This window comes from Marmota flaviventris, chromosome 1 (assembly GCF_047511675.1).
Source record: "Marmota flaviventris isolate mMarFla1 chromosome 1, mMarFla1.hap1, whole genome shotgun sequence".
Taxonomy (NCBI): domain Eukaryota; kingdom Metazoa; phylum Chordata; class Mammalia; order Rodentia; family Sciuridae; genus Marmota; species Marmota flaviventris.
The window spans coordinates 177,526,154-177,540,907 of NC_092498.1; positions in this window are offsets into that span (position 1 = coordinate 177,526,154).

Consider the following 14,754-nt stretch of genomic DNA (forward strand, 5'->3'; position numbering starts at 1 on the left):
TCATAATCACACTCACAAACACACAACACTCAAACAATGTATATTTATACACATTCTCAATCACACACATCCATTCACTCTTACCTGACGTATTCTTACATTCACACACATACTTACACTCAAGTCCATCTATATTCACATTCAACAAGCACATATACACTCCCACTCACCTCTCTACTCACATTCACACACACACACCACACACACACACACACACACACACACACACAGTCTTTCTTTAGTTGTCTTGGGAAGACTCAGAACCAGAATGGGACCTATTAGAACTCTGTACTCAGTCTTTCTGCATGGCTAGCTGTGTAAAGATCCTGTCTTGCTGCATTATTTTCATTTGTGCTTGTGTGTGTGTGTGTGTGTGAGTTTTTATTCAACAGAACCTCAGGGCTTTTTGTCCCAAAATAAAATCATAGCACATATATTTATATCGCACATAAAATCTACATAAATACAACAAATATTTTTCCTAAATCCCATAACATTAAAAACAAACAAAAGTATAACAAATCCAAAACTACAGCATTCATAATTATGTACCTTGTATTTTAAACAGGCCTCTTAAGTTGGTGGTGTGTGTGTGTGTGTGTGTGTGTGTGTGTGTGTTGTTAAGGTTTGAACCTAGGGGTGCTCTACCACTGAGCTATATCCCCCATTTCCTTTTTCTTTTTTATTTTGAGACAGGGTCTTGCTAAGTTGCCCAGACTTCCCTCAAACTTGTGATCCTCCTGCCTCAGTCTCCTCAGCTGCTGGGATTACAGGCATGTGCCACTGCACCCCGCTAAGTTGGTGGTTTTGATATTAGAAATCGACCTATAAACTAAATCCTCAAAATTTAGGAAGCTGGGCCTTAGGGAAATGGGTATGTTTAGACCTTTTGTGTCACTGATGGCATCAAGTAGCAACTGCCCTGTTAGAAGAGGTGTCAGTATGGGGTTGTGCATTGGGAGTGGAGGTGATGGGAGGTGGCTGGGGGAGGTGGCGGTGCTGACCATGGTTGGTGTTTTGGTGTTGTAGAAGTGGTACTGGTGGTGGTGATGGTCGATGCTGATGTTGGCTGAAGGATATAGAAAACAACAATCCTCAAGGAGAAATGGAGAACAACTCCCAGGGAGAAAAGGAGGACAGTGGATCCCAAGGAGAGAAGGAAAACAATGGGCTCTGGACTTTTATCGATTCCTAGCAACAATGGGCTCTGAACTTTCACAATTTCCCATTCTACAAGTCTTCCCCTGATTGCCCAACAGACACATTCTGCTATGATAAGGTCTCACTGAACCCTATAAAACTCAGACCCCTATTGTAACCAGTTGCCATTTTCTCTCTTGAAAATGTGCCACTCCGCTGCTTAATATAACATCGCCAATCCATCGAGGTCTGTTTCCATTTCCTTTACTTTTTCTTTCATGTGCTTTCATTGGCCTCGGTTGTTGGGGGTGGTGAGGTCCAATCAATTATTTCCCTCCTAGGAAATCCCTGGGATTCATGTAGAAAATTGTGTACGTTTTCCTTGGACTTTTGCAGACCACAAAAAGCACAGTCTCCCTGGCCCAATAAAAGGCATTTTTCCTTCATGGCAGGGGTATCCTGGCTTATATTGTCAGAGCAAGGAATGGCCCTGCACATAGGCTGAACTGTGATTTGACAACTTCTTTTGCTAACGAAGAGGGAGGCGTGGAAATCCTGGTGGGCTACCCTACTACCCAATTTTAATTAACCACAATAAATTGTATACAGTTTCAATTATGAGTTTGGACATCCCTTGTCAAATCTGTACTTGTCCTAATAAAGTTCCTAGTAAGTAGATCTCCCCAGGTATTACAGAAAAGGGGACTGGCCAGGAATGGACCTAATGGACAACTACCTAGTAAGGAATGTTGTGCCTGGCTAGCAAGAAATCTTTCTTCCAAGGGCTGAAGCTATGGCTCAGCAGTAGCACACTTGCCTGGCATATGGGAGGCATTGGGTTCGATTCTCAGCACCACATAACTACATAAATAAAAGTCTATCAACAACTAAAAATATATTTAAAAAACTAAGTTTTTCTTCCAATCTCCTGTTTCACCTCCAGATTAAACCTATATACCGGCCACCATTCCTGTAACTTGACTGTGACTCCATTTATTGATTGCTTACTATGAGCCAGGCATCATGCTAGGTACTTCACATAAAGTATTTCAATGTAATTGTTGACAATAATGGTGTGAAGAAGGCAGTATTATCCCCATTACAAAGACTAAGGTACTGAAGCTCAGAGAAAGAGAGAGTAACTTACCTAAGATCACACAGCTTGTAGGTGGGAAAGGCTGTAGCACAGTACGTACCTCATCTCACTGGTGCAGTTCACTTGGTCTCAGAAAGAAGCTCTAAACAAAGATATTTTCAGCCTAGCCATTTTTGCCTCAAAGCCCAGCATACCAGCAGGGGCCTCTGTAAAAGACAAAAGACAAGAGCTACCACTGTTGATGGGAGTTTCTAATGTCCTGTCAATGCCAACACTGAATTTCTGATGGCACAAGAGAATATTTCTGTGGCTGAAATCAAGCCATTTAGGAATTGCTCCTTATGAAAAGATCTTTTTTCCCCCCTTTTGATCCAGAAGTGTTCCTTCAGAATAACACAAGGGGAAGGCTGGTTAGAAAGGGCCTATGTTTTTCTATGAATTTCTATTTTAAAACAAATAAAGAGCTTTCCATCTGCAACATGTTTTATTAGAAGAACTCCCTTCTCAGAACAAAGCCACAGGTCTTCCTCAGGGAGCCCTGAAAAGGAGGCATCTGTCAAATCTGATGGTTTGAAGCAAGGTCATGGTGGAGCAGATTGAGACAGACAATGGGACAGTTTTAGAAAGCCAGGACACAGGGGGCTTTCCCCCTCTTCAAGAGAGGGAACAGGAGAGGCCATGGCACCTTCAAAGTGTCTAGTGTTAGCCTGACTCCAAAGGAAACCTGAGGACGGACATTTGCAAATGATGATGGGAAACTGTGGGAGAGGGAAGCCGTAAAAGAAAATGGCCCTTGCAAGGCACATTGGTGGGATCTGAGGGCAATGCTGAACCCAGCAATCACACAGGAGACGCCACGTGCTTTTTGGTACCATTAGCAAGTGGTACTTATTACTATCCTCCAGGCAAATGCCAGGAGGGTGTAACAGTGCCAGCAGGGTAGACAAAAGCCTGCTCCCGCCTGCTCTGGCAGCCATGGTAGCAGAGGGTTTATGAAGAGGAACATGAAGAGGGGAGGCACCACGGGGAGGGATTGGCTCCAAACCCCAGAGCTTCTGAGAGCAGATGGGCCACCAGGGACCCGGAGCTGCAAGGCTTGCTGCAGGGCTTTCTTGAGTATCTCTGGCCTGTGAGCACTTGGCACCTCTTTGTCCCTCCCCAAGGAGAGGGAAGAAGGTCGGGACAGAGTTCCAGGGATCTGCTCAAGAAAGCCCTGTGGGCCCTGAGAGATTTGGGAAGGACTCAAGAAGCCAGAGAGGGGGAAGGGGCTGTTTCCTTAGTAACTCTTGTGTTGTGGCAACAGTAGACCGGCTCCCCGCCTGGCCTGTAGGGTTCCCTGAAGAGCTGTGGTAAGCTTTTCCCAGGGTGCCAGTGGAAAGCTATGCTAATGATTTCCCTTTGCCAAAGATTTCCCCATGGATCTCTCTTGGGCTGGGTAGGAAAGGACAAGTTGGGCCTGAACTGATAACAGACAGCATGGGCACCAGAATGCAGGTAAACAAAAATATGGGAGAAGATCTGGAGTGATTTCAACACACACACACACACACACACACACAGACACAGACACACACACACATCCTTTTAATACTTTATTACACTTTATGGCAGAAGAGTACTCAAGCCTGCTGGATTTCATCCATACATCAGTCCTGGAATTATTCTATCAGTTATTGATTAATTCAGTAATTATTGATGGAGTACTTCCTATGTGCCGAGAACTTGCTTGATGCTGGGGACAGTATTAATAATAAAACCAATATTTATTGGGTACATCGTTATTCTCATTTTACAGAGAGGGAAACTGAGGAACAAAGAGGGGTTATGACAGTGAATTTACTAGATCTGGTCCACGTTCTAGTAAGGGAGATGCACATCAAGCAAATGATTTGGCAATCCTTCCCCCTTGCCCTCCACTTCTTGCAGTACTGAGGATTGGACTCAGGGCATCACATGTGCTAGACAAGCACTCTACCACTGAGCTACATCCACAACCCTGTTTGAGCAATTCTTTAATTATAATCGTGATGCCTATTATCAAGGAGATGGGAGTTTGCCATAGTCTGAGGAAAAGATGTGAAAAGACACTGGGGATGGCAAGAACAACCACAGGCAACTCTTTTTGAATTTTGCTTTGGAGACAAGGCTATGACTGTATGAGGCAAGAGAGGCCCCAAGACCTGATGTTTACAGAGCGCTCATGGGTACCCTAGGAGCCTTTCTTGCTCCTGTCCTGGTCTTGCCCAAAGAAGGTGGGATGCTACATGTCCACTTGGCTGTATTGAAGAGTGCCAGAGCATCTGTTGGCAGTGTAGTAGGCTCTCAAGTCTCCTTAAGATGTCTCCCACTTGAGACATCATAGTAGGACTGCACGTGAGAAGAAGGATCACATCTCAAAATAGGAATCCAGAGACAGAACAGAAGTTTCCTACTTCTACTTTCCTGTCCTGCCTGAGCTCCCAACCTGCCCAGATTCAGGAAGAGTTTTCCCCACTCAGTTCCCTGGCCCACATGCCAATCTTCTCAGAAATGCCCTCACAGATACACCCAGAAGTGTGCTTCACTAAATCCTCAAGTTATCCCTCAATTCAAGCTGGGACCCAAAATTAACCATCACAAGGGGGATGATGGATAAAAAACAGAAGCTTCTGGTCTAATGGTCTTCATGAAGAAGAGGCTTGTTGGGTTGGAACAGGTGTCCAAGGACATGAGCAAGGTTTCCTGAGGCAGTGATTTTATTGGTGTGACAAGTTCAGGAGGATGACTGTAGGAGAGGTTGACCTGGGGCACATTAGAAAACAAGAGAAATGAAGTCAAGGAACAGAGGAACTAAATATTGGATGAGTCATTTGCAAGGATTACAGATCCAGGGTGGAGGGAAAGATACAGAGTCAAGCGCCAGAAACTTCTTTGATTTCAGGGATCACTTAGTGGTTGTTAGATAACGGGAGCAGAGGAGGGCTGGAGTGGTCAAATTTAGAGATATGAACTTCAAAGCAGCTGGAGCTTTTGAAGGATAAAAAATGGCTTGGAAGTGGTAATGGGGAGCTTGGAAGTGGTAATGGTTATAGCTTTCTTTTTCTTTTTTTGCTAATGGAGATCGAACCCAGGGGCAATTAAACACCGAACCACATCCCCAGCCCTTTTTTAAATATTTTACTTAGAGACAGGGTCTAGCTGAGTTGTTTAAGGCCTCCATAAGTTGCTGAGGCTGGCTTTGAACTCATAATTCTCCTGCCTCAGGCTCCCGAGCCACTAGGATTACAGGTGTGCACCACCACGCCTGGCTTATAGCTTTCTTGAAACTGCTCAACTGTGCCCTCTTTGTGGACTTTACCCAAATGTCATTTGGGTGCTCTGTTCTCTGCTCCTCTGAGGTTTTACCATCAGAATGAGCGGTGAGTGCTGGATTTACAGTTTTGTGCTGCTGCCTCATCCACAGCACAATTGTCTCTCCACATCCACTGAAGACTCCAGTCCAGGGTTTCGGATTGTGTTGCTAATCAGAAGTAGATTTGGCGTTCCCATGCAAGAGTTGGTGGAAATTCATCTGGTCAGAGGAGTCACAGCCATGCCCCTCCAAAAATTTCCCCCATCTAAATTCATTTTTCAAAACATTTTTTCGTTAACAAAAAGGAGAAAAAGTCTGGGAGGAATTTTACATTCCAGATCCCATGCAAAATTTTACTAATTCTTGTCTTTTGTCTCTAGACTTGGTGCTTTTATCTTGGAGGTAGGGAGTTTAGTCCAGCAGTAAAAGGATCTGCATTGCAAGTGTGATGGGAAGAGACAAAAGTGAGGTTTTCTAGGGCAGCTAAGGTGTGCTAAGGCAGACAGCTGGGTGGCAGTGGGGCTAGGAATCATTTCTAGTTTACTAACACAGAGATAATGCATTGGGAGCTGCATATGAAGCTCAGTGGTAGAGTTCTTGCTTAACATGGGCAAGGCCCTGGGTTTAATCCCCAGTACTGTTTAAAAAAAAAAAGCATTGGGAGAAAAACATGCAATTCATAAAACCCTAAGTAACAATAAGTATACAAGAACCTAATAAACTAGACCCAGAAGGACACAGACCCAGAGTCTTTACCAATAGCTATTTATTAAATGTCTTTCGGAAGGAGAATGCAAAGATGAATGCATGCTCATTGTCCCTTCAGTCTTAGAGAGACATATTAGCAGAGTCTATCAGTTGTTACAATGCCATCAATCAGAGTGACCCCAGTGAATAGTTACACCTAGCATTTAGGACCTGTGTGTATGTGCTAGGTGAAGCTGGCCAAATTTGTGCCTCAGGTAGCCTGAGCCCTTGGTTTAATCATAGCTTGGTTTTTCGGCATGAAAATGTAAATTTATTTGCTGGAATGAGATCAAATGCTTCCAGGTCTGATATTCTACAATTTCAACAGAAAACTTTGAGTTTATGCATGTGCAGGAGAAAAGATATGAGTAGAGAGAAACTGGTTCTAATAATTTCTTAATTTTCTTTAGCAACTTGCCAGTTACAAGGGTCTTTCATCCGGATTATCCACTGGATTCTCACAGCAGCCCTAAGAAGTGACTTCACATCCTCTTTATGAATGAATAGCCGAGATGCCAAGAGTAAATCTCTGTAGATTTGGGGCAAGGCCTGAGGTCTTCAGCCTCACTGACTTCCTCCTTATTAATAATGCAAAGTCAAGTAGAATGAATTCTTTAAAGACAGCAACCAAACCTTGTGCCTGGGGAAGTTGCACTTTGGGGTGTTATACAAACCAGTGAATTTTACCTCAGTTGTTTTATACAAGTGCCATTGCCGGTTGTTAGGAGATTCTCTCCTGTTGACAGGAAGCATATAAACAACAGACTGTGGATCTAAGCTGAATGCTCAGTGGATCCTAGAAGATGCTTCATTTTCCAGATCATTCAAAGGAAGGGTTTATAGCTAAATGCTCTAAGGAACCAACTGACATCAGCTGAAATGGCTATTAAATCTTAAGTCATAAAATTAAGTGGCTGTTTTGCCAACTGTGTCCAGATAACCTCTTCAGATGATTGGTGCATCCCTCTGAAGAGTCCTCAGGATTGTCTTTGATTCTCAGGGCATGAATGGAGCATGTCAGTACCTTACCACAGCATGCCCATTGCTAAGGGCATATCTCTGAGTGCTCTCAGCTGTCCATTTGGCTTCCCAAGACAATTCAACCAGTTGGCTACATAGACCTTGCCATGGGCCATCCTGGGAACTGACGCCCTCATGGACAAAGGCAAATCTTGCTATGGGTTGGAAGTAATTTAAATTAAAAGCTGCCCTGTGGGGAAAACCAGACAGAAAGGCATCTTTTAAATTTGTGACCTCATTCTCAAGGATGACTTTACTCCTTTCTTGGTTCTCTTTGTTCCCCAGAGCCCGAGGGATTGACACAACACCACATATATCTTCCCGGGATAGGAAGCAGGGGAGCACTAGACAGATGGCCCAGACAGATGGGTGGGGCTTGGAGGAGCTGGAGATTTGGACCTGAGGCTGGGGCTCATGGTGGGGCCTCAAGGATGGAGGAAGGTCAGCAGAGGCAAGGGTGGTATTCAGATGCTGGGCTTATACCATCACTAGGCAGGGGGTTATGGGACTCTGCTGGAGCTTACTTGGCAATTGTCAGACTCATTGCTGACACCCTGGTTTCCATGGTTGGATAACTCAACATGGGTGGGCCTTGGCCTGCAGAAGAGAGCTGGCCTGAATTCCAGTAGCTTAGTGGAATCTCCACCTCCACCTCTATCTGGGTAAAGGCAGGGGTTGAGAAATTGAGAAGGACAAAATAACTACCTTACTTCTCTATGAGTGCACAACATCATTGTAACAGCAGGGTCTGTCCAGCCCAACTTTCCCAAAGAAACTTCATGGTGAATTTATCCCAGTAGGGATAGCTTAGAAAAATGATGCAGGAGTAGGGAAGGAGGTTCCTATGGTGATGCACATGGGGTGGAGAATTGGGGTTAGACAAGGACAGCAAATGCCAGTTATACCCACTGGGTGCCATCAACTCTGGGACAGGAAAAATGTAACATGGAGCTGTATAAATGAAGAATGCCCAGAGGAGGTAGACAGCAATGAAGTGTCCTGGGATAAGTAGTACCCGAATCTCCATGGTATCCTATTCAACCTGGGAGAGGCTTCAGAAGGTCGATATCCAGGGTTCTAGCTGCACTGGACCACCTAGAAACTTTTTCTCTCATCTTGGAGTCCAGCAGCTCATAGCTCTCTGCCGTCCCTCTTACTCTGTTCAGGATGGTGACCACACTGCCCCTTGACCTTCCACCTGCAGACCTGCTTCCTCCTCCACCTGCTGCAGGCTCCCTTTTCCTCGTTCCTCCATCTCCATCTCCAGTGTGGCCCATTCTACAAGGCTCAGCTCAAGACCCCACCTCCTCCTAGAAACTTTCTGTCTTGGTTTCATGTCTGGAATTTATGGGTAAATGTTCTTATGCATGTTATAGTGCTCCTGAGAGGGAAAACTTGTATGAAAATGCTCATTACACACTACAAGGTCCTAAAAATATGAGAATGTTACATCTTATTATTAGTTATTACAATCACAACTAGCATATGTTCTGTTTCATATTATAGTAAAGAGTCCATATTGTATATTATTTAATAACAATGTTTCACTGGCATTAGCATTATCTTCTCAATCAGATGGTGAAATCACCGAGGGCAGGACTGTTCTGTTAGTAAATAGTGTTGCTTCTATAGACATCTTACAGAGTAAAGGTAAGTGTAAAATTGGTTGATGGACTGACAATAGCTAAACTGTGGAGCCAACCTAGATGTCCTTCAGTGGATGAATGGATAAAAAAAATGTGGCATATATACACAATGGAATTTTACTCAGCATTAAAAAAGAACAAAACCATGGCATTTGCAGATAAATGGATGGCTTTGGAGAAGATAATGCTAAGTGAAGTCAGCCAATTCCCGAAAAACCAAATACCAAATGTTTTCTCTGATATAAAGAGGTTAACTCATAGTGGGGTTTGGAGGGAGAGCATGGGAGGAATAGATGAATTCTAGTTAGGGAAAAGGGGTGGGAGAGAAAGGGAGGGGGCAGGGGATTATCAAGGATGGTGGAATGTGATGGACATCATTATACAAAGTACATCTATGAAGACTTGAATTGGGTGTCAATATACTTTATATACAAACAGAAATACAAAAAAGTATGGGTATATGTGTATTAAGAATTGTAATACAAAAAAAAAAAAAGAATAGTGTTACCTTAGATTAGATAGAGGGGAGTGAAAGGAGGGGAAGGCAGGGGATGTGAGATAAGAAAGATAGTAGAATGAAACAGACATTATTACTGTATGTATGTATATGACTGTATGACCAATGTGATTCTACAATGTGTATACTCAGAAAAATGAGAAATTATATCCCATCTATGCATGATATATCAAAGAATATAAGTGCATTCTACTGTCATGTATAACTAATTAAAACAAATAAAGAATTTTTTAAAAAGTTCAAGAACATTTGTTGGCACATGAAATGACAGTGGCTATTGAGGAAAGCTGGTGACCCAGGGTGTCTTAAGGGAGAGCTGAGGTTTCCTAGATGGTGGTGGGGCACTGAGGGAGTGGGGTTAGTGACAACTTGCCAATCAATATAGAAGTATCTCAATATTTTAACAGGTGGTTTGGCTATATTGTTGTGTGACAAGTGAATAACAGCTCTGCCTGTACACACTGTGTGCACCAGACCAGGGTCAGAACTTGTAGATTTTCTTGTTCACCATGTGGAAATTCCAAGATCATCCTGGAAGCGTCAACAAACAACTTAGGCTCAGTTAGTAAGATGCATCCATGGTCAAACCGTGAGATGTAAAAAGCAAAGATTCTAGAGAATTGATCTGTACAACAATGACAAGAACTGCCTGTTTCCCCAAGCACAGTGGTGCATCTAGTAGCAGAGGTGGCAGCGGTGCTGAGTGTCCACATGTAACAGGTGTGGTTCTAACCATTCTCACACCTGTTATGTCTTCAGGCCCTGCAGTCAGCTATACTGAAACCTGATGAGTTTCAAATTCTTGATAAGTTCCTTAGCGTCTATAAACCTCTGAAAAACTCAGCAAATGTTGGTACCTTCCTCAAGGAGAGTCACAAGCAAAAAAAAAAAATGAGACTTTTGATTTGGAACAAAGTCGATTCCCAGCCCTTACACTGGGTAGTCAAAATATCCCACAGACACCCCAGGGCTCTGATTTAGTACTAATTATGCAATCTAGGAACAGGGAGTGCAGAAGAGAGAGCACTGATACAAGAACTGAATGAAGTCTTTTTAAGATAATGGTCTTTGGGAGTTGATCCACATCCCTTCAGTTTGGTTGGTGCTGTGCTTTGAATGTGGTCTCCATAGTTTATGTGAGGTGGGGTTAGTGGGAGGTGTTGGGGTCATAGGGTCAACACCCTCACGAATGCATTAATGCTGTTACATTAAGAGTGATTTTGTTATCTTAGCAACAGATTCCTTTCAAAAGGATGAGTTTGGTGCCTCTTGCCCTTTCTCATGCCCTCCTTTGACCTTCAAACGTAAAATGATGCAGCAAGAAAGCCCTCCCCAGATACCAGCCCCCGATCTTGAACTTTCCAGACTCTAGAATTAAAAGCCAATCATTTCTCTTCATTACTAAGTCTATGGTATTTCATTTTAGCAGTACAAAATGGACTTAGACAATAAGTATTAACCAATTTACTGGTCCATGATCATTTCTCAAGTAGTCTAACAAAACTGCATTTCCGAATCTGCAAAGTTTAGATCCAACACCACAGAGTAGCTCTCAAAGGTGTGGGCCCATTTTCAGAAACCAACTGAAGGAGCCACCTCATATCTCCGTCTCTCTAATATGTTCTCTTTTTTCTTCTCCCTCCTCCTCCTCCTCTCTCTTGTTCCATTTTACCCTTTTTTTTTTCCTTCATCCTTACAATGGATTAAATGTTGGTGTATTCCTGAATTCATATGTTGAAATCAAACAGCAAACTCCTCCTGGAAGGAGAAGGAAGAATCAAGGACAGGAATAGCAATCCATGATAATGTTATTCTGCTAATCATTTTTTAAAATGAAAATATCACATAGTAGAGAGTCATTGAAAGTCCTTTTCTCATTATTCTTTTTTAAAGTCTAAAACAACACCACCAACAATAGCAGCAATTAAACAACTAAAATTCAAGTTCTTCTATGCCAGGCATTGTTTTAAGTTCCTTACATCTATACACTTATTAACCCTTAAAACAAAATAGTATCTATAAAGTAGAAACTACTGTTAACTCCAGCTTAAAGATAAAAGAACTAAGGTCCAGAGAGGTTAAGCCACTTGCCAAAACTCACATGACATGGTGGTAGAGATGAGCTATCTCCCTCTGCCATGACATTAAGTGGACTTTCCAGATTCATGCAGTCTCCAAGCTTCTTGGGAGAACTGGAGATGCATAATTCACATAGAGGCAGAAGGATACTGTTGAAGTAAAATTTTATTTCTAGGGGCTGAGGATGTGGCTCAAGCGGTAGCGCGCTTGCCTTGCATGCGTGCGGCCCGGGTTCAACCCTCAGCACCACATACAAACAAAGATGTTGTGTCCGCCGAAAAACTAAAAATAAATATTAAAATTCTCTCTCTCTCTCTCTCTTAAAAAAATTTATTTCTAATACAATGCAGTTTTGGCATATGAGTCTCAGATTGTGGTTGGAGGCAAGAAAGATTGTATTACATCTAAAAAGAAAGTTTAAAATAATCATATAAGATGCATGAAGATCAGATCTGGGGACCATAAATCCAAGCCTGTCTAGAAAAGATTCTACTTGACTTGTCTGGATTTGGATTAGATGTGGGCAGCCAAACATCTGGAGAGGTTTAGGGCTCAGGGCCAAGAGTCCAATCCCTACTTGGCTACAAGAAACTCATTGCTCTACTTCATGGGCTGGATGTCTGTTCTCTTGGAATTGTGTGGGACAAGTTGGACTCTGAGTTGGTTTCTGGCTTCTCATAAAGTCATTTAGGGGAATGAGCTGCAAGACAGGTCCCCAAACTTCTGAAGCACAGCTTAACTACCGACAAGTGTGTGTGTGTGGGGGACCAGGAGGCATCTTGGCTGGGGTGTCCTGGGACCGTGTTGGCTGGTGATCTGGCCACAGACATTCCCTTCTCACATCTCAGGCATGTGAGCGATGCTGCTTCCTGTCTGAGAGGTACAGGATTCATGGGCGAGCTGAGATGAAAATGTCTGCAACCTTAGACCCGGCCTCTGTTTGGGGGTGACTTAACAGACAAGATAAGTCACCAGGGACTGGGACACTCTTTCCTCAAAGAACTCAAGGCTCTTAGCAGTGTTTGACAAATGTTAAGATTTGATCTAGATGGAAGAATGAAGATTGACAATTTGAAGGTTACCCACTTAACTTTCTTGCAGAGAAAAAAATTCATCTGTTTTGAAGATTACCAGGATTAAGATAGAGGCAGGGGAGAGTTTTGGGCTTCAATTTATATCAGTGTGGAGGTTCCTTTTTAGAAAGAACTTAGGACACTTATTATTATTAAAAACCCACTCCAAATTGCATACATCCAAAGGAGGAAAATTTAGATAAAAGCCATTTTTCTTCTTCTCCTTGGAATGCTGCTGACCTTAGCAGTCACCCATCTATGCTCATTTTCAAAATTTTAAATGAAATTTTCATGTGCTGAAAGTTTTTTATTGAAGCATGACACACACAGAAAAGTGCACTTAAAGTGCACTTATTTTAAGTTTACAGCTTGATAAAATTTCACAAACTAAACACACCCACCTATTGGACCCCAGACCAAGAAACAGAATGCTGCTAGCATCTCAAAAGCCCTGCCTGGTCCTCACTGCTATCCAGACATCCACCACTACAGACAAATTTCACTTATTTTTACACCGACTTCTTTCATTTGATGTTTTATCTGTGAGATTCATCCAATGTTGTTATATATAGCAGTAATGTACTCATTCTCATTGCTGTGAAGTATTCCACTGTGTGAAAAGGCCACAATTTATTTGTCTGCACCAGTATTGATAGGGATTAGGGTTGCTTCCAGTTTGCTACTCTTATAAATAATACTTCTGTGAAGATCCCATTGTTACTCTGAACACACACACACACACACACACACAGACACGCATAGAACCTATCAGAAGTAGGATTAATGGGTCATATAGTAAATGTAAGTTAAACTTTATAAGAAACTGCTCAACTGTTTTGAAAAGTAGTTGTAGTGGGAGGATCAAAGATAGCGAGCCAGAAGGAGGCAGCATTCTGTGTTGCTCTGTGACCTCGAACTCAAGTAGTGGGAATACTGCTTCTCTGGGAGTGCTAAAGGACTCCCCCCCCCACCACCACATCTGCTCCCGTATAGGAATAAGGGCCACCATGGCTGCTCAGGTCTCCAGGCCTCAGCATCAGGGCAGGACTCCCGACTCCTCACCCCGCAGGACTCCTGGGTGCCCAAAGGGACTACCAACATCACCTGTGCAGGGCTCCTGGCCACCCACCCACAGAAATCCCAGAGGCCGTTCCCATGCAGGACTCCTGGCAGCCACCCGTGGGCAGGAACTCTGGCCACCACTCCCGTGTGGACTCTCATTCACCAATGTAGGGCTCCCCCGTTCGCCTCCATCTTGGGACTTTGCAGCCACTGCCATAGTCCCCTAAGTGTGGTAGCCTACCTGCACCTGGTGACATCAAACAGGCTCTGAAGACAGCTGACAGCCACAACACTGCAGGCCACAGAGCTTCTCTGAAAGCATCACCCAACACCATCACCAGGCTTCCCCCTCCCAACCTGACACCCCATCACTGAAAGCAGCTGCCTCCATCTTGGGTCACCTTCAAAGCCATCTTTAGTTGGGGAAACTCCCAGTTTGGAACACCGGCTGGGCAGGTACCATAGTTACCAACTCCCTCCTCTCCCCAGCAGCCACCTGGCACAGTTACTGCCCAATTCAAAACAGCTTTCCGAGACAGGTACGCAGTCCCCAAAGCACAGCCCACAAGACCTCCGGAGAGAAAGGTCCCCGATTAGGAGGTAGAAAGGGAGAGGTTGAGTGAGATACAGTTTAGAGACTAATTTAGAGATCAGGAACTGTGAGGTCTATAGGTGAGATAAGGAGAGAAGACCAGGCACCCGCATCACATGAGCAGGCCCCAAAGGAGATCTTTGGCGTGCAGTCTCCCATTGGGGACCTGTGGGTGCCTACTCCACTTCTTGCACCCAAGACCAACCCTCCACCCTGGTAACCTTCACCATCCTGAGGGTGGAGATACCAGCTAACAACAGACAACCCCACCTATGGGATGAGAACGGAAGCAGGAACGATACTGATCTTCAGCAAAAAAAAAAAAAAAAAAAAAAAAAAAAAAATCCTTATTTCTTCCTTAGAGATTTTTTTCTTCTCCCACTCTATTCTCCTTCCCTCACATCCCCAACATATGTGAAACCAAGTACTTTGCATGAATTAGGATACGGAG